At 34.4% G+C, this 22,620-nt stretch overlaps 1 pseudogene; it reads left to right on the top strand.

The window, feature by feature from the left end:
* Positions 1–21,763: 21,763 nt before the first annotated feature.
* LOC150093479 (5S ribosomal RNA) lies at positions 21,764–21,882 on the top strand (annotated as a pseudogene).
* The last annotated feature ends 738 nt before the right edge of the window (positions 21,883–22,620 follow it).

Here is a 22,620-nt window from a genome sequence, read left to right as displayed (position 1 = left end):
ATAAATTTGGACCTTTATAAGAATAATACTAAAACTGAAGAATATAAAAATATAGTATCTACTCATGGGTTTCTTGCTTACATCGATTGGAATACGAGAGAAGCGAACAACTAGGCAAGTTGTATTGATCATATATTCATAAGAATATATGATCATTTTCTGAGAATAGGATTGGTGGTGGGAGGACTAGGCGTAATACATGGAAGCCAGGCAAGAATGTTTTTAGCAAGGATGTTAGAGCTTGGTTTTTTACTTGGAGTTTGGTGAATGAGCTACCAGAGTCTGTTGTGGGTGCCATGACTGTGAATGAGTTCAAGGCGAGGTATGATAGATACTGTGTGAATGTCGAATAATTGTTCTTGACATGATGTTAGGGCTACCCTCGATGAGTCTCTCGACTCCTTGGAGTTGTCCGTAATAATACTAATAATAATAAGAAGAAGAAGAAACGGAATGGCCTATGGAGTATCCTCTGCAATCTACTTGAGCAAAATAACGGATCACCGTTCGATACTGTTGAATCCATGTTACCTGATAGTGTTGACATGATCTGCTCAGGTATTTATAAAGAAATCGAAATTGGCACCAATTATTATAAACCTGAGAACTACATAAAACATTATCAACTGCCTCAAAGCCACATATTAGTCACAAATCAGCTATATGAGGAATTTATCAAAATAAATAAATATGCAGATAGCAAATCGCAATATCACAAAAGAGTTACTACAAAAAACGATGTTCACACACACACACACACAGTGCATAATAGATGAACTAAAAATATGATAAGGACAAAAGAGAAGCTCTACCATTATCATAGTAAAAATCCCTACTATTTAATTTGAACACGACTACAAAAATTTCGTTAACCTCTAAAGGAAAAATAAAGCAAGCAAAAGAACATTATCTATTATCGAAATTTATTTCTTAAATGAATGATAAAAGTAAAGAATGGAGGCTGGTTAATATGATAAAATGTAACGCAAGGCAGAAATGAGCGAATTCCCAGAGGTCAATGACGTCACCGATGTACTTAAAATGAACAACCACTTTACAAACTATGGTAGTTGTGATTTCGACTCTGCAGAAAGGACAATCGCCTTCCGTGGATTAAGAATTCCATGTATCTACGCACAGTAAACAAAGATGAGGTAGAAGAGTGTAGTAATCGGATTTAAAAAAGGGATGTGACAATATAAATGTCAAAAAAAGTAAACATTATCATTAAACCCAAATTACAGTTCTTTACAAATATCATTAATAAATTCTTTGAACACGGTAAATTTATAGAACACTTAAAGAGATTGCTACAGTTCTATATAGGAGGTAACAGCAATGAAATCAAAAATTACAGACTAATATCTATACTATCCACAATCTCAAAGGTTATTGAAATTCTAATTTAAAAAAAAAAATTAAATAGCTATTTAAATACTATACCCTTTCACGCAACTAATCAATATGAGTTTAGATCTGGATACAATACCGGCGTTCGTTCGACTGTGTTCATCATGACCTATTGCTACTGAAAATGTCCGAATACGGCATTAGAGAAATTACTAATGACTGGTTCAGTTCTTATCTGAATAACAAAAAAATATATATACCAGCTATGGCACATTTAAAAGCGCAACAAAAAATAATAAAATACGGAGTCCCGCAAGGTTCGGTACTAGGATCCATCCTCTTTTTAATGTATGTTAATGATTTATAAATATAAACCTTTTGGCAAAATGATATCCTTCGCCGACGACACGATATTAATATACACCGATACGATTCATGAAGATCTATAAAATTGGATTAATAGTGATATGTTAAAACTAAATTTCTTTTTTGGTTTAAATGGTTTAGCAGTAATGGACTCAACATTAATACCGATAAAACGAGATATGTGTACTTCACGTTAACAGTTAAGCTGGACCTCAATATAACCATAAAATGGCATGAAAGGAAATGATGTGGCATTTTAAATTGTAACTGTAGCTTAATCAAAAAAAAAAAAAAAAAAAATCAGTCAAAATTCGGGCCTCTTATCGATAGCAACATGAAGTGCAACTCCCACGCCAATTTCTTAACAAATAAGTTTAGGTTCATAATTAATAGAATATTTTATGCTAAAAAAATTGTAAATGCCGCATTCTTAAGATGCTTATACAATACTTAGTAAATTCCTCACTGCAGTATGGCTTCACCTGTTGAGGTAGAGATTATTACAACAAGGTGATTCCATTAATACGTATACAAAAGAGAATAATTAGAGCCATAACCACTAGTGACTTCGCCCATTCAACCAACGATCTGTTTGTCATACATAACGTTCTACCACTACAGAAACTATATCTCTATGGTTGTCTATTATACGTAAAAAGGAACGCTGAAAGTTTCTTGGTATATAATGAAGACCAGTGGTGGCGAACCTTTTCAGGTCCGCATGCCAAAAGTTTACAAATCGAGTTGCTGACGTGTCGGCTCGTGCAAAAATTTTACAAAGCAAGTTGCTGAAGTGCCGGGCACATCAGCAACTAATAAATTGCAGAATTTTATTGAGACAAGTTTAAAAATTAACATAGAATTTCATAAAAATCAACTCATAATTTGACATTGTTGTATACAAATCAATATCAACCTATTTTCAATTTATTAATTTTATCAATATCAATATATCAATTTATTACTGAGATTTTTGCTGTTGTACATTAGATGCCAAATGCTTTATATCAGGTTCACATTTTGTCACTTTTAGTAATACACACGCGGAACGAGATTCATCAGTCATTCTATTTCTTGAACTGTCTGTTATAAAATTAATTTCGGAAAATAATGACTCAAGCATATGTAGAGGAGAAAATTAATTATGGCATAATCATAAAGAGTATTAATACACTTATGTATACGGTGTAGTATGTGGACAAATATAAAAGTACGCATTTAAATTAGTTATCAATAACAGGTCTAATGCTACAATATAGTAGTTTCCTCAGGCCAACATCATTAAATTAACTTGTGGTAAGTTTCATTGACATATCCCATTCTGATCACCAAAAATTTATATTCAGTATAAAATTATTGATTATTATATTATTAAATTGATTTTAATGATGTTGGCTTGAGAAAAAATAAACGGTAGTGAGAAAAAAATGCCTTGTAACTCACCATAGAAGTCAGCGGAGCAGGGGAAGCAGCAGAAGGATGCTAACTTGTCGGTGAACGCTTATCATAGAATATAACTTGCCCTCGCGTATAACTGACACCCCTGATTTCACTTTATGAAAAAAGACATTAAAAGGTTTTGCATATATAGTGCTCAACCTCGTGGTGAGCGAGCTCATCATTTGCGGATATCTTTTAGTGATGTCACCTCCAACTGATACTGATAAATTTTTAGGAAAAAAAGTAAAAAAATGCGTTTTTTTATGATAACTTTTGGAGGAAAAAAAAAACAAAAAAACTCTTTTTTTTTTCCCTAAAAAGTTATCAGTATCAGTTGGAGCTCATGGAGATGAATGAGCTCATCTCCATGAGGCTGAGCCGACATCTTCTGGAGGAGAGAGGGGAAGAATAGGGGGTGATGGGGTTAGGTGGGGGAGCATTGCAGGGAAGACCTTTGTCACCCTCTTGACGACCTTTTCACTTCCACCACCTAATACTATTTTTTTTTCCAACTCAACAATTTCTGACATATGAATGAGAGAAATCGTCACATGGTCTAACATCAAAAACACTTTTTGAGGATAAAATACCTAACATAATAAGGACAAATAATATAGAATACCCTTCGAGATACAGAGATAAGATTTGCCCTATGATGTCTCAAAGTAAGATAATCTCACATCAACATCATATCCAACAGCATGTAGAAACATGTCCATGAATCATCTGCGCGAAAGTTTCATTTTGGAATGAACGGTCAGGTATGAACTCTAGGAACTGGTATGAACTCTGAGAGACAGCTACTCTGAGCAGTCTTTCAGAGTTCATACCAATCCACTGTCTGATATCTGCCAGCCAAGATTTTCTTCGTCTTCCTTGTCCTCTTCTTCCATTTATCTTCCCATTTATAATCAATTGAAGTATCTTATATTTTTCATTACGAAGTAAGTGACCAAGATATGCAGTTTTCTTTCTTTTTATGGTATCTAAAAATTTACGTGATTTCCCCATTTGTTTCAGTACTTCCTGATTGGACGTTTTTGCTGCTCAAGGGATTTTTAACATTCGTCTATATAACACATCTTAAAGGCTTCAAGTCTTTTTATTGCTGTTGTTTTTAAGGTCCAAGTTTCTGCACCGTACAGCAGTACAGACCATACATAATATTTAACTATGCATACTCTAAGCTCTAAGTTTAAACTGCGGTTACACAGTGTTGATTTCATCAAGAGAAAATTTTTTCTTGCCATTTCAATTCCAACTTTTATTTCCATTTCTGGATTGCAATCTTCATTAACCAGCATCCGAGATACTTAAACTTTGCCACTCTTTCTATTTGTTTCCTATTTAAAGAAAGTGTTAAATTAAGAATTCTTACTTATGACCATGAAATTAGTTTTGGTGATATTTATTTTTAATCCCATTTTTTCACTCTCTTCATTTATTAGTTCCAAAAGATTTTGAAGATCCTGAATATTGTCAGCCAGAAGAGCTGTATCATCGGCATATCGGATGTTACTGATGATTTCACTATTTACACTAATCCCTTCCTTTCTTCCTTCCAAGACTTTTAGAAATATGGCTTCTGAGTAAATGTTAAAAAGAAGAGGTGACAGCACACATCCTTCCCTTACTCCTCGTTTGATGTTAATGGAGTCTGTAATAATGTCATCAACTTGAACAGATGCCTTTTGGTTCCAATATAAGTTTTCAATGATCCTGATGTCTTTACCATCTAATCCAATTCTTTTTAATAGTACAATCATTTTAGCATGTTGGACTTTGTCAAATGCTTTCTCGAAGTCGATGAAGCAAATGAATATTTCCTTGTTTTGGTCAATACATTTTTGAAATAAGATTTGAGAACAGAAAAGGGCCTCTCTTGTTCCCAAGCCGTTTCTAAAGCCGAATTGGGTATCACTGATGGTGTCTTCACGTTTTCTGTATATTGTTTTTTGAATTATTTTCAGAAACATTTTGAGAACGTGACTCATTAGGCTGATTATTCTATAGTCATTACAAGTTTTCGCATTTACTTTTTTAGGTAGCATGATGAAGGTCGACTGTGACCAGTCTTGAGGGATTATGCCTGTATCGTAGATCTTATTAAATAGCTTTACTAATATATTAATGTCGTCAACTTCTAATAACTGTACTATTTCTGCTGGTATTCTATCCGGTCCTAGGGCTTTACCATTTTTAGCTAAGTTTACTCCTGCGATTGTTCATCTCCCTAAATAATGGAATTCAGTAAGACAATAAAATTTGAACATACTTTTTGAAAAGAAATTATTCTCTTCTTTGATAATATTATTTTCACCTGGAAAACACGAGTATTAGTAATTTAAATATGCGCTTTCTTTCGTGAAAAAATTAGAGGTCATTTTATGTGTTGTTCTTAAGTCAGTAAAAAAACGAGCTTGATTCAGGTAGTTGAAATTGGGATGATCTCTTCGTCTATGAAAAGGAATATGGAATGTGAATAAAAGTTAACATTTCATTGCATGCCCAAAATTACTTCTGCGATGGTAATGGGAATTCAAATACTCTGGAAAACTAAAAATATCTCATTAATGTTGATTAACTAACAAGTCTAGCAATAATATAATGAGAGAAAATCTTCTTTGACATTAGAAGACTCCTATTGCTAGTAACAAGAATAAACTTTTTGGTTCATATATCTGGAGAAACGAGAGAAGAGAAAGAGGTTTGTTAGTTCAAAATAAATCAAAATCAGTTACGATCTCCATATTCTCATCAGTTGGATGAGGATATGGAGATCATGGCTGATATGGCTCAGAATTTCACAGATCCTCTTACAAAAATTGACAAAACCACACATCAGATCGAATGAGTGCTTCAAAAGATTCTACCTAGTAGCGAAGATATAATTTCCAGCCACTTTATAAAGTTTGTTGCATCCAAATCTAGAATTTTTTTCTCAGATTTGGTCATTGGGTTTCTTCAGGATTTAGAAGTGGTTGAGATCATTCAATGGCAGTTCCTCACAAGGTGCTTTCAGGTTTCTGTAAGAAATTCCTAAGAGAGGAGCAAAAGATTACAGTTGGAAATTCAGTAACAGTGTAGTTAGCAGAAATGTAAGGTTCAGATTGTTCGCTACAAGAGTGGCGAATGAGTGGAATCCGATGCGTGAAGTGGTTCCCACGGAGAGCCGCCAGTTAAATTTAAACTCGACAGAATTTTTATACTGTCCCAGAAATGAATAGCCACAAGACATACAGCACATTAGTGCCGTTTCTGGGCAAGAGGAATAGAAGAAAGGAAGAATCTGTTCACATGTTGCTTGAACAGCTGAGGTCTTAATGTTTGGTAAATCATAGTAGGCAAGATTGAACCAGAAACAGATGGAATAAAAGAGGAGGCAGTGAAGTTGGTTCAGTGAGTGTCAAGATAGTCTTTAATATTCGTTAGTAGTTGCCGTTGTTTTGATTTTGAAGTAGACTGGAGGAATCATAATAATACCAATTCAGCATTACAGTGTGCACGTAAGTATCTGTAGAAGGGGCAGAAGGCAGAAACTGAACTTCTATGAGAGAGGGATTGAAGTGGTATTCGAGAAATGATCATTAATTAATTGGATTGCCCTCTTCTAGATAGTATCGAGCAATCGTAGAGAGGAGCTTGGTGTACCACTCCAAATATAGAAGCAGAATTCCACAGCTGACTGGATTTTGGATTTCTATAGAGAGAAGATCTGTGTTGGTCTGAAGTAGTGACTTTTGTAAAAAAATACAAGTATTTTGGAAGATGCAGAAGCTATAATTGAAATTTGGTTGTGCCAGAAAAGATGTGATGTACAGATCAGTGCAAGAAGAAAAATATGAACAGAAGAAAAATTAGATATCTCAATATTACTGAGGGTAAGGGGAAAGGAATACGAGCTCTTTCTTGAGAGAGAGAGAGAGAGATCAGACAGATCTGAATTTTGGTAGCATTGACACTTACCATGTTGTTCATGTCCACTGGGAAAGCTAGGAGAACGAGTTGAGATCATTAGTCATGACATTTTGGACTGTAATACTTTAGTACTACAAGGCTTGTCGAATGAAAAGGAGGATTAGAGTGTACTGTCATCTGCAGAGCTGTGGATAGGATTGCAAAAGACCAGATCATTTATATACAAAGAGAAGGGGGAAAGAACAGAACCCTGGGGTAATCGTACATTATTTGGTGATGAGTATAAACCGTCCACTATTATATGTCGTGAGCAACCAGTGGGAAAGTTGGTGAGTCAGTTGCAGAGTGAGTAAAGCAGACCATAAGATTGGTGTTTTTTACTTAGGCTCCTTAACCAAACCCGATCAAATGCCTATGAAATGTTGAGAGCAACCATGTCAGTTTCTACAAATTTATCTATCATCTGATTGATAAACTCACGAAGTTCTGCTGTAGAAGGAGAGAAGAGGAATTCATACTATTGGTCATGATTAGTTGATATGTCTATAGATGGTTCAAGAGTTGTTTGTTGATAACCTCTATTTTTTTAGAGGCAATAAAAATGAGACTCATTGGATTGCATTTCGTTGGTTGGTTTTCATGATTTTTCTTTGGGATGGGCTGGATTGGAACCTGTTTACATATTGTAAGGTAGATGAGAGCTGAATAGGATAGATTAAAGTGGAATAATTTTTAAAACAATAGGCCAGATAATTTCAAGAGCACATGCTTTGTTTTTGTTCAGGTTATTAAGAATTCTTCGGATTTCTTTTTGTCGGAAGACTCTCGAAACCACGAAGAGCAGCCTATGTTGTTGGAAGTAAGTGACCTTTCTCCAGATCATTAATGCAGGAAATGGAAGACAAGATTCATTCCAGTTAGTTGGCTTTGTGTTTATGTGAGATAACTTCTGTACCATCAGGATATGAGAGTGATAGGAACCTAGGTGGCAGAAGTTGCTACCAGTGACCATGGCAACAGACCAGAAGGACTGGCTGCCCTTTGGGTATGAAGCGAGTTTACAGAATTTAGCCGTTTCAAAGTCTGACTTCGATTTGGTGATAATTCTTTTACGACTGCTGCGAGGTTCAGAACACTCAGAGTGGGCAGCAGAAGGTTTTGCCTTCAACCATCACGATATGCATAGGTATATTTCTTTTACAGCATTGATGCATATTTTTAAGAACCACAGCTTTGATGGTGGCTGAGAATTTGTAGTGGAATAAGAGATGAAAGTCTTCATTCCTGTTAAGATGATTTCTGTTATTCAATCTGGGCTGGGATTTAGATGAGAAGAACTGAAGTAATAGACAGACAATGAGATGGAGGAATATAATTCACTGAGATTCTCCTAGATGGTACCGTTGTTTTACTTACTTACCAACAAGAGGACTGATAACCACAGTATACCTTGATAGGGATCTTGTTATGAAGTGGACAAGTGTGATTGCAAACTGGAGGGGTTGTCAGGTATTCTGGTAGGAAGATTGACAATCCTAGATAGGTCATTGCTAATGAAAAACTCCTTAATATCTTTTCCTGATTGAATGATGAAACTGGAGAAGCAAAACCAATATGAATTTTGGGCTTTGAATTCCGCAAAGAGGTCGACCTTACTATTGCAGTATTTCGACTGCAGAAAGTTCAGTTTAGACAGAGATAGCTGAAGAGGTTAGAGTGTCTTATGGCGTTTGGAGGACAATAAGAGAGCATATGAAACTGGCAGGTTGATTTTGTAGAGAAGTTTTGAGCCAATGCAGTTCAATTAGCTGATCTTCAAGGATTTGCAGTGTGGCCTGGTATGTTGGTTCTAGTAAATGCAAAACGCCGCCATTGGGACAAAAGGACCTGGTAAATGTGTAGTTTGCCAAATGGAGTTGTCATAGGAAGAGTTACTCTGATTTCTATGACTGCTGTGGGTGACACTGCACATCGTTTATACTGCATTTTAGGCCATCGATATTTGGTGAAGTTAATGTGGAAACTTTTTTTTTTGTTAAGAATTAGGGTGGGTTATTTGCTTGAATTTTTGATGTTTTTTTTATATATACAGGGTGTTCGGGATAAATTTGACAGTTTCGTAAGGAAAAAGAAAATCTTCTTTGTATCTATTAAATTTAATGAATTGACAAAAAAACATTACAGGCAGAGTTAATTACAATACTATCAACAAGATTTACTCAAAATAACCACCATTAGCATCGATCACAGCTTCAATTCTGCTTCGGAACCTCGAACAAGCTGATGCTACAGTCTCCCTGGGAAGGGCCGCAAAAACTGTTTTAATTTTATCCATTAACTGGGCTTTTGTATTACTGGAAGTGCGATTGGTGTCTTTTTCAACTGCGCCCCATACAAAATAATCCATGGGGTTAAGGTCTGGGGAGTTTGGAGGATAAACATTTGGACTGGTGAAGTCGTAGAAATATTCAGACAACCATTTTTGACTTTTCCCAGAGGTGTGGCAAGGGGCCGAATCCTGCTGCCATACATACGGCCTACCATTGGCTACCCTTGTTATCCAGGGCTTGACTACAGTTAGCAACTCCACGAACAAAGCCCGAATTCCAATGCCAGGGTTCTTCAACACCTGTTCCTGCAGATTTGCGAGGAATTCTGCTGTACGAACGCAATCAGATCGCCTGCTAGGGATCTTTCTTCTTGCTACATCCTCGTAGTCACCATTGCAAGTCTCTAGTTCATGCCTGATTGTTTTTACTGTATTCAGGGAGCATTGGGCAGCAGTCGTAATATCCTTATTTTGATGGCGGGCACGAATCATCATGATACAAGTTATTCTCTTCCATGATTCAGGTGGGTTCCAGCTATCCATCCTTTCTGACATCTTGTATATGAACGAAGAAGGGTCCAAACTTTTAAATGAAGAGAAGTGTGTGTTAATACATGTAACTTACGGAAAAATATAATTAATTATAAATATGTCAAATTTATCCCGAACACCCTGTATATATATTTTTTTTTATTGGTTTTTGAAATATTTTTGTGGAAAAACTTTTGAGATCAGCAGTAAAATCGCATTTCTTTCGGATGTGGGTCATTGCATAGCAGTGAAAATGAAAGCGCAATTATTTTGATTACCAGTTTCTCCAAGACCTTCCACTTCAAATATCGACATTTCCATGACCGCAGAATTAATCACTTCACCAATATATATAAAATCTATAATTTTATATTATATTACTGTTCTTCATCTGATTGAATTTCACTCCGATAGGTGTCGCGCATAGCAGTGGAATAGACAAGTCCTTGTCTTTATGCAGTAGTGCAGTGAGGTATTGAATTTGGAATCCACGTGGCGAAGTATTGGTAAGTAGCTGTAACATAGTCTCCCGATTTTTAAGGTGGTTAACTGCGAATTCGTGTGTCGTGTACGTTATCAACTATTCTACAAAGTGATATAACTGATAATTGTGTGCCCTTTATATAGTATCCTAACAGTCAATGAAAAAGATCTCCAAACCCGAGTACTGCCTTTGTTTCCATTGTTGAGGTATTATTCCAGTGTTTAAAGCTTGATTCATTATGGCAAGGAGATTGGAATATGTATTATACCCAGCATTTTTGAAAGCTTCTGCTCTAATTCATTCAATCCATGGGGACTTTCCTGATTTGGTTTGATCTATTGCTATTTATAGTTCCTTATTTCAGTGAAGTCTTCACAGTTTATTGGTAGAGTGGTGGTTACATGCAGGTCCACTAGCTGACTTGAACGTTGGGGATTATCAACACTCACTAATTCTTGAAAGTAGTTTCTCCATTCTTTCATCTAGTTTGAACTCACTGATAGCTGTCTGCAGTTTTTCTCATGCGTGAAAATATTTCCGTTTCTTTTTGTTTTATGGTGACAGATATAATTTATCATTTGAAAGGGGTTTCTAGTATCCCCATTTTTATTATAATTTTCAAGTTCCTCACAGTATTTATTTATTTGATTTTCTTTGTCTTTGTTCATGAGTTCATTGACCTGTGTCTAGTTTATCATTATTCATTTCATTCCTGTTTAAGGAGTAGAATTTCCTTGCTTTATTTCTTTCATCTATATATAGTTTTCAGTTCTAGGGGTGATCCATTTTTCCAAGTCTTTTTTGCTGCTGTTTCCACGAATTTTGTTGAATATTATATTTATTGCTTCAATGATACCCTTATACTTTTCATTAACTGGATCTTTAAGAATGTTTTCCATATTGTCTTCTAATGTGCTGTGGAAAGATGCTGCAATTTGTGGGTCATTTAGTTTGTCCCAGTTGTATTGTTTCTTTTAGGCTTGTTATTTTTAAAGGCTTTTAATGAAAGTTTAATGTCGGCACTGATTATTCTGTGGTCAGAGTTTAGTTCAATCGTGTTATATGCTTGACAGTTCTTGATTGATCTGATCCACTTTCAACTGATTAGTATGTGGTCTATATGGGAATGAGAACCATTTGGATGTTCCCAGGTCCATAGTCTTCATTTGGGATGGGGAAATTTGGGTGATTACCATGTTATGGCTATTGCAGAGGTTCATAACAGAATGTCCATTGTTATTTGTATTTTCATGATAAATGTATTTACCCATGTTTTTAGTAGAATTGGCAATGTCTTTACCAATTTGGGAATTAAAATCACCACCAATGAGTGTGACATTGTGAACTGGGATAAGTGTATATATCATGATAACTGTATTTACCCACGTTTTTAGTACTATTGGCAATGTCTTTACAAATTTGGGAATTAAAATCATCACTAATGAGTGTGACATTGTGAACTGGGATGTTCATGACAGTTCCAGAAAGATCTTAATAGGTGTGTTTGTCTTCTAGTGCAGCACATTCTGTAGGAGCATATGTGGATACTATTGTCAGTTTTGGGTTGGTACTTATGGTTATGAGGTGAATTCTTTCAGACAGTTTTTCAATTGATGTTACTTTTACTGCTAGTTCCTTCTTGAGCATTATTCCAACCCCTCCAATACCATCACTATTTGCTTAGTTATAAATAAATTTCCATTTTTTGTCAGCAGATGATGTTTCATTCACTTCATGATTCTCAGTTCTCCATGTATGTTCTTGTATACATATAATGTCTATGTTGACTTTTTGCTCCACTAAGTAACTCCAAAAATTTTCCAGTTTCCTTGAGTGTCTGTATATTATATATTGAGAAGATGAGATTAGATTTCCATAATTTCATTTGATCACACTTTCTTGTACCTCTATTCAACCAAGAATTTACTGGAAGGCTTTGATCCTTGGTAATGCATAGTAACTGCATGAGCAGTTGAGGCACAAGTCTGTGTGGAAGTAGCTGATATTATCTCATTTCCTTTCATAACCATTTAATAGTCACATAATGGGTGATTGTCCCTAATATGCTTTACGAGTCATGTTTGCCTACTGGGAATTTATCCAGGTTCTGCAGTGGCACCACAAGGAAGTGTGACTTATCCCCCCCCCTAAAAAAATAGAAAGTAAAAATCAATTTTAGGTATCATATATAAAAAAAATTTGAATATAATTTTTTATCGTACACAGAAACGAAATGTGGACATTTATTAATAATATACAAAAGAAAGAAGCAGAAACAGAAAATTATTTTAAAACTTTTATAAATAAATAGTTGAAATAAATGTAGAACTAGGTAAACAAACAAACCAGGAAGAAGAAATAAATACAACAGAGATAAAAACTGTAAAAACATTAAATTGAAAATGCAATTAAAAAACTGAAAGGCAATAAATCACCAGGTCTAGATAATATCAATAATGAATTATTAAAAATGGTAAAGAAATTATAACTCAAAGTTTAGATATATTATACAATCAAATAATAAAGACAAAAGAGATTACTGTAGAATGAAAAAAAAAAAAGTATAATAATACCAATATTTAAGAAAGGAGATTAAAAAAAAAACAGAAAATTATCAGAAAACTCTTCTGGTCATGGCAGGTTAATATCCAGACACCAGAAAAAATCTTTGCCATTTCTTTCTGTCTGCTGTCTTATTTATGAAGTTCTATTATAGAGTTTATGTGGGTTCTTTCTTTAATGTTGCCAGTCCATTTCTTTCTCGGTCTTCCTTCTACCATTTAATAATATGTTTGTTAGTGTTTCAGGGTTCATTCTTGAAACATGTGCAAACCAGCTTAATTGGCTCTTTTTATTGCAATAATTATTGTTTCTTCAAAGTTAAGTTCTTCTCTGATTTTTCGTTTTTTATTCTGTTCAGTTTGTTCTATTAATTTTTCTTAGTCATTTCATTTCAAAAGCATTAAGTTTATAAATTTCTTTTTTTCTTAAGATCCAGCATTCTAAGTCAGAGTACTCAAGGAATTATCATTTTATATATCTTTGTGTTCTTTGCTTAATATTTTCTTGTTCCATATTTTTGTAGTGTGCCCATTGTTTTCCATCCATTATTGATTTGGTGTTTTATGGTTTCAAAATAGTCTAGATCTTCATTGATCCTAGGTAATTGAACTGCTTTACTTGTTCTATAGTATTGTTCCCTATTTACATTTGGAATTGCTTTCCATTTTCTTCCTAATACCATTAGTTTTGTTTTACTAAAATTGATTTTCATATCATATTTGTTACTTGTTTGATGTAGTTTGGCCAGGATATTTTCTAATTTTTCTTGGCTGTCTGTAGTGATAACCATATCATCAGCATACTTTAAATGTGTTATATTTCTTCCATTTACCATTATGCCTTCACACATCTGTAGTCCTTCATCTAATACGTCTTTTAGGTACAGGTTGAATAAATAACTAATTTTTTAATTGCTAATTGATCTGTTTCTATGTTTTTGTATTTCACTGTTGCTTGTGTTTCTGAATAGTAATTCTTCATACAATTGAATAGGTATTTTTCAAACCCTCTGTTTTTAGAATTTTAATGAGTTTGCACATGACAAGCTTTTGACTCTTTTTATTGAGTCAAAAGCTTGTTTGAATAGCAGTAATGTTTTTCATTGTTCTCTCACAACATCTGCCAATCTGTTTAATGTTAAAATTGCATATATTGTGCTTCTGCTATTTCTAAATCCCATTTACTCTTCTACCATCTGTTCTTCATGGGAATGTTTAACTCTCTTTTTAAGAATCCTGATGAATATTTTATAGCAGTGGCTTAAAAGGGTGATAAGCTATACTTAGTGAAGGATCTAACTTTTTTTTTTTGTGGATGGATCTGGTAAATTTCCTTTTTTAGTATTTTGTTGAACAGTTTCCTTCGGTAATTTACTATGCTTTCTCCCCCCCCCCTTTTTTTTTAGAAGTTCTTTTTAAATGCTGTCTATGCCTGGTGCTTTATCATTTTTCATTTGTTTGATTGCTCTATGTATTTCTTCATTTAGGATGCCTTCTGTGTCAGAAGTTTCTTCAGGGTCGAAGGCATCTTGATCTATGTTTTCTTCAGCTGCAAATGTTTCTTTTATTGCTTCACTGTTACTTGTTGTGGTTCCATCTTGTTGCAATATTGAAACAGGGTTAGGTGAGTATGTTCTGGCTATCTCTTAAACCATTTCATAAATGGTCTTCAGTCATGTTTAACACATTCCTGCATTTTCCCCTATATATGATGATTTTTGCTAATCTGCAGCTTTTGTCGATTTTCTTTTTTCAAATTATTGTATAATATTCTATTTTCTTCATTATCGTCTTTTGAGAGGTTAGTTTTAGATATTCTTTTTCTCTCCCATAAGTCCAAATTCTTAGGTATAAGCCAATCTTTATTTACTCTTGTCTGGTAGCTAACGTGTTTTGTTGCTGTTTCTTTAATAATTTCTTTTTACTTTTTTCCCAAGAGTCCGGAACTGTATCTGAAGCAAGATTATTTAATTTTTCTTTCAACGTTCTCTGATAGTTAGATCTGGTCAAGCTATCATTGAGTTTTGAGATATCTACCTTCTTTTGTGTTTGGTGATTTTTTCTCTTTCTTTTGAAACTGATTTTTAGTTTGGCTGACAGTAATTGATGGTCTGTATCCATGTCAATTTTTTTAATGTTTTCACATTTTGGAGGAAACATTTCCATTTCTTATTAACGATTATATAATCTATACAGTTTCTGATTTCATTTTGTGGTGATGTCCAGGTGTATTTGTGTTGTGGCCTTTGGTTGAATAAGATGATTGACAGTTGATTTATTTTGCAAAAATTAAGTCCTGTCCTCTTTCATTCATCTCTCAATGATCATTTTCCCAATACTTCTACTTTATCTTCAGAGTACTGAATAATCTGTGCATTAAAATTCCAATAATAATCAGGATATCTGTTGTACTTGTTTGCCTTATTTCTCCTTGCAGTTGTTCATGAAATTGTCTTATGTTCTACCTCTTCATGTGATTGGTCTGGGGTATAAACCTCTATTAATTTTATGAATATTCCTCTTTCTTTTGCTTTGGATTTTACGTAGGTGATGCTAGAGGAAATTGGTGTTAACTCAAATGGTTCTTATTTACAATAAATGTATCTTTTTTCAAAATTCCAAAAAACATTAAACCTTATATATGACAATCCCCTGCCTTTCGAATGTCACGGCGCAACGAAGCGCCGAAATGGATAATCCATATTTTTTGAATTAATCCAATTTTTAACAGGGACTCTTTCCTTTCCAACTGTCCATTTTTTAACATGGAAGTCTATGGGCGACCGCTGTGCATGTCGTGATGCGTTAGCAGGTGGCTTGTCCTCGTTCGCGAACTCTCACTGAAAGGTAACAAATTGCATGACATGCTAATATCGGAATTTAGCTTCGATACGATCTTTCTCACGTTACCTCGTTCTTTTTGACATTGTTGGAAGAGTGAAAAGGTTATCGTTAAAAATAAAAAAATCAGGTGTAATTGAAGAAACATTTGTCTTGTTTTCGTAGTCTGGTTGTTTCTGCGGATTTAATGAATTAGAGCAGAAGCTTTCAAAAATGCTGGGTATAATACATATTCCAATCTCCTTGCCATAATGAATCAAGCTTTAAACACTGGAATAATACCTCAACAATGGAAACAAGGCCTTATTGTCCCTATATCCAAAAAGGGCAGTCTCAATGGAATGAATAACTACAGAGATATTACTTTGCTATCAACCACAGTTAAAATCTACAATAGGATGATACTCAATAGAATAGAACCTTACTTAACACAACTTTTAAGAAATAACCAAGCTGGATTTCTAAAAAACGATGTACAACAGAACAGATGCATTACCTCAGAATCATAGAAGGTTTCATGTGATAAAAACTTACCACTCATTTTAACCTTTAGAGACTTCAAAAAAGCCTTTGACCCCATTAATAGAGAAGCAATGTGTAAAATACTCAGCTTCTATGGTCCACCCTCAAAACTCATACAAGCAATCTCAGTGCCTTACAAAGATTACAACACTACAGTAATTTTTAAAACAAACATCTGAATCATTTCCAGTGACAACAGGAATCCTGCAAGATGATGTACTAGTACATTTGTTTTTAATATGCTTGGACTAAATCTATCGCACCATCAACACAAGATCTTGATTTTAGCATTAAAACATCCATCTATAACATGCAAATAACTGATCTTAGCTTTGCTGACGATGTTGTACTTATTGATACAGAACCAACAAATGCACAAAAACATCTCAGTCTATTAGAGGCAGAGGCTAAACGTATTGGTCTGCAGATCAAAATTCCAAAGTATTCTCAATCAGATGTGAAAACTTTATACTTCATATCAACAATAAACCCTTAGAAAGAGTAAAGGACTTTCAACACCTTGGATCGTACATCAGCAATACAGAAAATGATATTAGAAAACGTAACCAGCTGGCTCCAGTCTTCCATAACAAACTGCACCCAATCTGGAAATTATCATTAACCATGCTACCAGCCAAGACGTATATAGACGTCGAAGTTATCATGGATGCGAAGTGCATATCAAAATTATAATATCATTGATATTACATTGAAATATATGATGAATACGAAGATGCGTATTTGATCCATAACGGCCAGTGAGGGGATTAAAGACAAAATTCAGACTATACCATCAACCAGTAGATCCATCTTCTTGTATGGTTCTCAAACATGGATAATAAGCACCAAAAAAAACTGCAGATCTACTGTAATTAACTCCTTTGTAACCACATCTCAGACTGATCCTTGGATAAACCTGGATGGACTGCGTCACAAACTCTGCTGTGCTAAATCTGGCTAAGCAAGAACCACTTGTCAGTATAGTCAAAAAAGTACAACTCAGATGGCTTGGGCATCAACTCGGACATCCTGAAGTGTTGCCCATTTTGGAATCCTCTTCGTCCTGTACAAACCAGTAGAGATGGCAAAAGCAGTAGAGGAAGACCATGGAAACAATTTTGGCAATATATTTCTGAAACCATCAGTAGGCTGAAGTGCAAAACTTCATCTGACATCTACCAGTCAGCTGAAGATAGTGAGAATTGGAAGACCATAATTTGCAATATTTAATTTTTAATATAAATCTCTTTTCACATTGTATTATTATATTTTGAATAAACTATGCATGTATGTATGTATTTTCTTTTGATTAACTTTATTTCTTATTGTTTCAGTTATGTTGTTTTCATTTGTAGATATTTTTCTTTCGTTAATATTTTTATTTCTACATTAAACCATGGAGACCATATTCTTATTTTTTTTTTACCTGCTAATACTTTTGTTGATATTTCAGTTAAATTTGTATTAAAAATCTTCACCAATTATCTCCTACATGTTGTTCACTGCTTAGTGAGTTATCTTGCAACTGTTGTTTATCTATTGTAGTATAATGTTTTATGCTTTCTTCTTTTAATGATTCTACTTTAAATTTCATTTTGGCATTGTGCTTATGTTCACCTATTTCTTGTAAAATCTTAGTTTACATATTAACAGGTTATGGTCACTTCCAATTTCTGCTGATGTTAACGTCTTCTATTTCTGATGGGCATATTATTTATTGCATATAATATAAACTCTTATTGATTCCTGGCCTCTTGTGTTTCCAAATGTTATTTTACGCTGATAAAATATATTCATTATTTTTAACTTTTATTTGCACAGAATTGTATCAGTGTTCCGGATACAATTTCTTGAAGACAACGAAGAAACAATAAACAAATTTATTGTTTCTTCATTAAATCTTTGCATAATTCCATTTATTGGTATATTTCCTATTCTTGCGTTTAAGTCTCCCATTATAATTAATTTTTCATTTGGTTTTATTTCTTGTATTATTTGTTGTAGGTCCTCATAAAAAGCTTCTGTTTTTTTCTTTTCTTCCTTCTGGAGTATATACTGCAACAATAATATTTATTTTACCTTACTCTGTTTTTATCCTTTAATAGTAACACTTTATGTATTACTATTCCTACTCCAGCTACAGCTCTATTTTGTTTTGTACTCTGCTGTTTATAAATATATAGCCTTGTATGTTCATTATTCCATTTTCGTTTTGTTTTGTTTCTGTTATGCTGCATATTTTAATGTTTCTTTCGGTTATTTCTTGAATAAGATCTTCTTCTTTTCGATTATTTGCCCTTACATTCCATGTTGCTAGTTTTATTATTTGTATCGTATTCTTTTCTGTTTCTGATCGATATCCAATTTTCCCATCTGATTCATATTTGTCTTGGTTTCTCGAACAATATTGTTCTACGTCCAATGATAGTTTGCTAGCCCAATCACCAGACGCTTTTCATGTTAGCCAGGAATATTGATGTAGCCTTCATGCCTAGGGTGGCCCTTCTGGAAGACCAAGCTTCCGACATACTTCACGTACATCTCACGTTCACCTCTCCACGATGATGAGGTGCGGGTAGGATTTAGAGAAGTATGTTATACTGCGTAATTCCATGTACATGCACTTAATTGCCTTCACCTCAAACAATTTAAAATAAAAATTCCAATCCAGAAAATGCATAAAGATAAAAATTTGCTAAGCGGGAATTCATAAAGTGACAACTACTTGTATTGTTTTATTTTATTTTTTTTAAATGAAAAACTGTGTACTTGGAAAAATACACATGTTAACCTCCCAACAAGGCAGAACGTCTTTATGTAAGTCCAGGGAAATCTGGATATGACAATGGCTGCTCTGAAAGAACAGGCATCGTCGTATTTGAACATGTGATAAGCCTTCATGCTAAAGAGAATTTGCGATTTTCACACTGCATCTCATTTGCCAATAACAAGAAACGCAATTCCTTGTTCCATGCTGGACAACTGGAGTTTTACTTATATGGGATAGACAAAAAAAAATATAGAAATTATTTTTGTTTATTCCTTTTATTGTACAATTTTTAATGCCAGGACAGAATAAGAAATCCTTGCATACTTTATTCATTTGAATGTTGCATTACCTTGGAAAACTAATGTAATTTTGAATTTTTGGGGCTAATTTTGTCTTAGTCGACAATACGTGTTCTTTAAGAACAGAGTTCAAGATAATTATCTAAAGTTCTGTATTTCGAAAAAAAAAAAAAAAAATTTGCCTGTCGACTTTCCAGATTGTTATGTTCATTTTTATTAAAAATCAAATTTCATAGATTGCCTGGAGGACGCATTTGACGACTTCGCTTTATACACCCTCTGTCCAAAAAGAAACCGAACTTTTTGAAAATGGAAGAAGCTAGTGGTGCCACCTGTTCTATCTTTTGTTATTGAAAGCGGCAACCTTCATTAGTGTTGTCAACTGTTTATGACATTTGTTTCATCACAAGCTGAGTTATAGTGCCAAGAGTAACAGTGTATTTTGACGAATGGTCGGTCGTCACGATGTTCATGTCGTCCGCGACGAATTCTCCCTATCAATCGATTCAAAACTTGAAATAAAACTCAACATTGACTGTTTGGTCAGGCAGAACGAATTGTTTGTAGATAATGCTCTTGGAATTGTAGAAACAAATCAGCATTGTTTTTACTTTTGATTTCTCCAAGCGACTGTTTTTTGGATGTCCCTCTTCTGGTGGTCTCCACTCAGCATTCTGGCACTTTGTTTCGGCCTCATACTCAAAACACCACATTTCGTCACTAGTAACAGTTGTTTCAAGGAAGTTAGTCCTTATGTGTGGTTCTTGCAGTGTTCAATTCCATACAATTTTTGGTCGTCAGTAACTTGGGAACAAATCACTAATTTAATTTACGAAGGCCCAAACTCTCTGTCAAAATGTTATGCACAGTTGATTTTGGAATCCCTAATTCATCTTTAATCAATCTCACAGATGATTTAGGGTTTTCTTTGAAGAAATCACTCACTTTTTGGACGTTAACTTTGCTCAATCCAGTTTTCGGACGACTCAGCCTTTGGTCATCCAAGCGTGTAACAACCACTTTGAAAGCGCTTAAACCACTTGTAAACTTGTACAGGATAAGCATTCATCACCAAATGCTTTTTGAAGCATTTGAGTTTCGGGGAGACTCTTACCAAATTAAACACAAGTCAATTGCAGCTCTCTGATTGAAACTCATTTTCTGACCATTTGTCGAAATACACTGTCACTCTTGGCACGATAACTCTGTTTCTATGAAAAAATGTCATAAATAGTTGACACAACACTAATGAAATCTTCCATTAGTGTTGTGTCCGCTTTTGAAAAAAAAAGATACAACAGTTGGCGCAACTAGTTTCTTCTATTTTTGAAAAGTTCGGTTACTTTTTGGATTGCGGGAGGGTGTATTAGTACCGTGTGTGTGTGTGCAAGAAGAGTCTTTTCACATTTTACTTGAACAGTTGAGGGTTGCAATCTTTTGGGAAGGTGCAATTTTCAAAATATTGATGCATAATTTTGTTAAAAAATAGAAAGTAATTCATCTGGAAGATTTCAAAAGGTACCTTATTTATAAATAAGGATCAACTGGCTTATTTATATACAGTTTATCTTCAATACACACAAAATAAGAATTCCGGCAAAAAAAAAAAAAAAAAAGTGCGATATTTATGAATGATCCAAATTGAGAAAATATATTATGAAGTGGTATTCAGATCTGATGTAAATCACACTAAACATCAAAATATCGTGCTCCAATTGGTGCCTTTTGAATCCAAGCACGTGATAGAAGGAGCATATTTTGCCCCCCCTTCCCTAAATAATGAAATTCAGTAAGGCAGTGAAATTTGAATGTTGTTCGAAAATAAATTCTCTTTGATAAAATCATTTTTCCTGAACTACAATGAGCATTATTAATTTAAATATGCGCTTTCTTTCGTGAAAGAATTTGGGCACATTTCCTGTGTTGTATTCCAGTCAGTAAAAGAACAAACTTGATTCAGGTTTTTTCTTTTAGTCCATGAAAAGGAATGTGGAGAGAAGTGAACACTTCATTGCATGCCTACAATTACACCTGTGATGGTGCTGTGAATCCCATTGCTCTGAAAATCTAAAAATATCTCTTATATTGAATAACTAAAAAGTCTAAGAATAAAATTATAAGAGGAAATCTTTTTTAACTGTAGAAAACTATTACTGCCAATAAAAAAAAACATTTTTGTTACTATGTCTGAAGAAACGATCGATAGACAAAGAGGTTTGGTGGATGAAAATAAATCAGAGGCAGTTACAAACATTCTCACTTCTGGAAGAACATCTTTGGAGAATGAATTTTCCATCAGACTTTTAAGAAATGATATTTTATTAAGAAGACGTTAGTCGCAGGGAATGATGCGTCAGCGGCCACATCAGTTTGAAAGCACCAGTTCTCGTTTGATCACTGAAGTTAAGAAAACCTGAGCCCAGTGAGTACTTGGTAGGGTGCCCATCTTGGAAACCTTGGTGCTGCTGGCATTAATTATTTTGAGGGATTGGTGTCGAGGCTAGCTGGTGAACGGACGTGCTATCGGAGAGCTCCTGAGAGATTTGTGTTTTTTGTTGATTTATTGACGTTTTGGATTCAATTTAATGGACTTTAGTTTGTAATTTTGGTATATTATTGGAGCTTTATTAGCGTGGTTAGTGTACTAAAGTGTTTTATAACATAATCTATGTCGGGAAGTCGCCGCTAGATGAATTCGTGATGTGTAGTGTTCGTGCAAGCTCCAGATAAGATAAGTATCATTTTCAGTTATCGATACAAATTACTTAATATTGTGTAGTTTTGTTTTGTTTGCCTTGCGTATTCTAGTGCGTCTATTTTTGGTGTGTTATAACGTATAATTTGACAAAAGACGTTGTAAATAAGTATGGCACCAGTGCGAAGGAAAATGGCGGCCAGTAACGAAGGTTCGCCATCGTTATCAAAGAACGGTAGCATAAAAGAAATGAGTCAGTGTACTAGCTGTGAAATGTACGCTTTGCGGAGTGTGGTTAGATGATAATAAAGGATTGAATGTGTGTAGAAAATGTAGGGAGAATGAGGAATTGAAGTGTATTTCAGATCGTGAGTGTCATATTTTTGTCAACCTTCAGAATGAAGGAAATGGCGATATGACAAGAAACGGCAAGGTTGTACATGAAAATTGTGAGAGTGTGAATGATAGTATAAATGGTTTCTCAGAGAACAAAAAAGATGAGATAGATGCATTG

Source organism: Typopeltis vanoorti, chromosome 24, assembly GCF_054136105.1.
Source record: "Typopeltis vanoorti isolate ZY-2024b chromosome 24, IOZ_Tvanoo_1.0, whole genome shotgun sequence".
NCBI lineage: Eukaryota > Metazoa > Arthropoda > Arachnida > Uropygi > Thelyphonidae > Typopeltis > Typopeltis vanoorti.
This window is presented reverse-complemented; position numbering and strand designations above follow the sequence as displayed.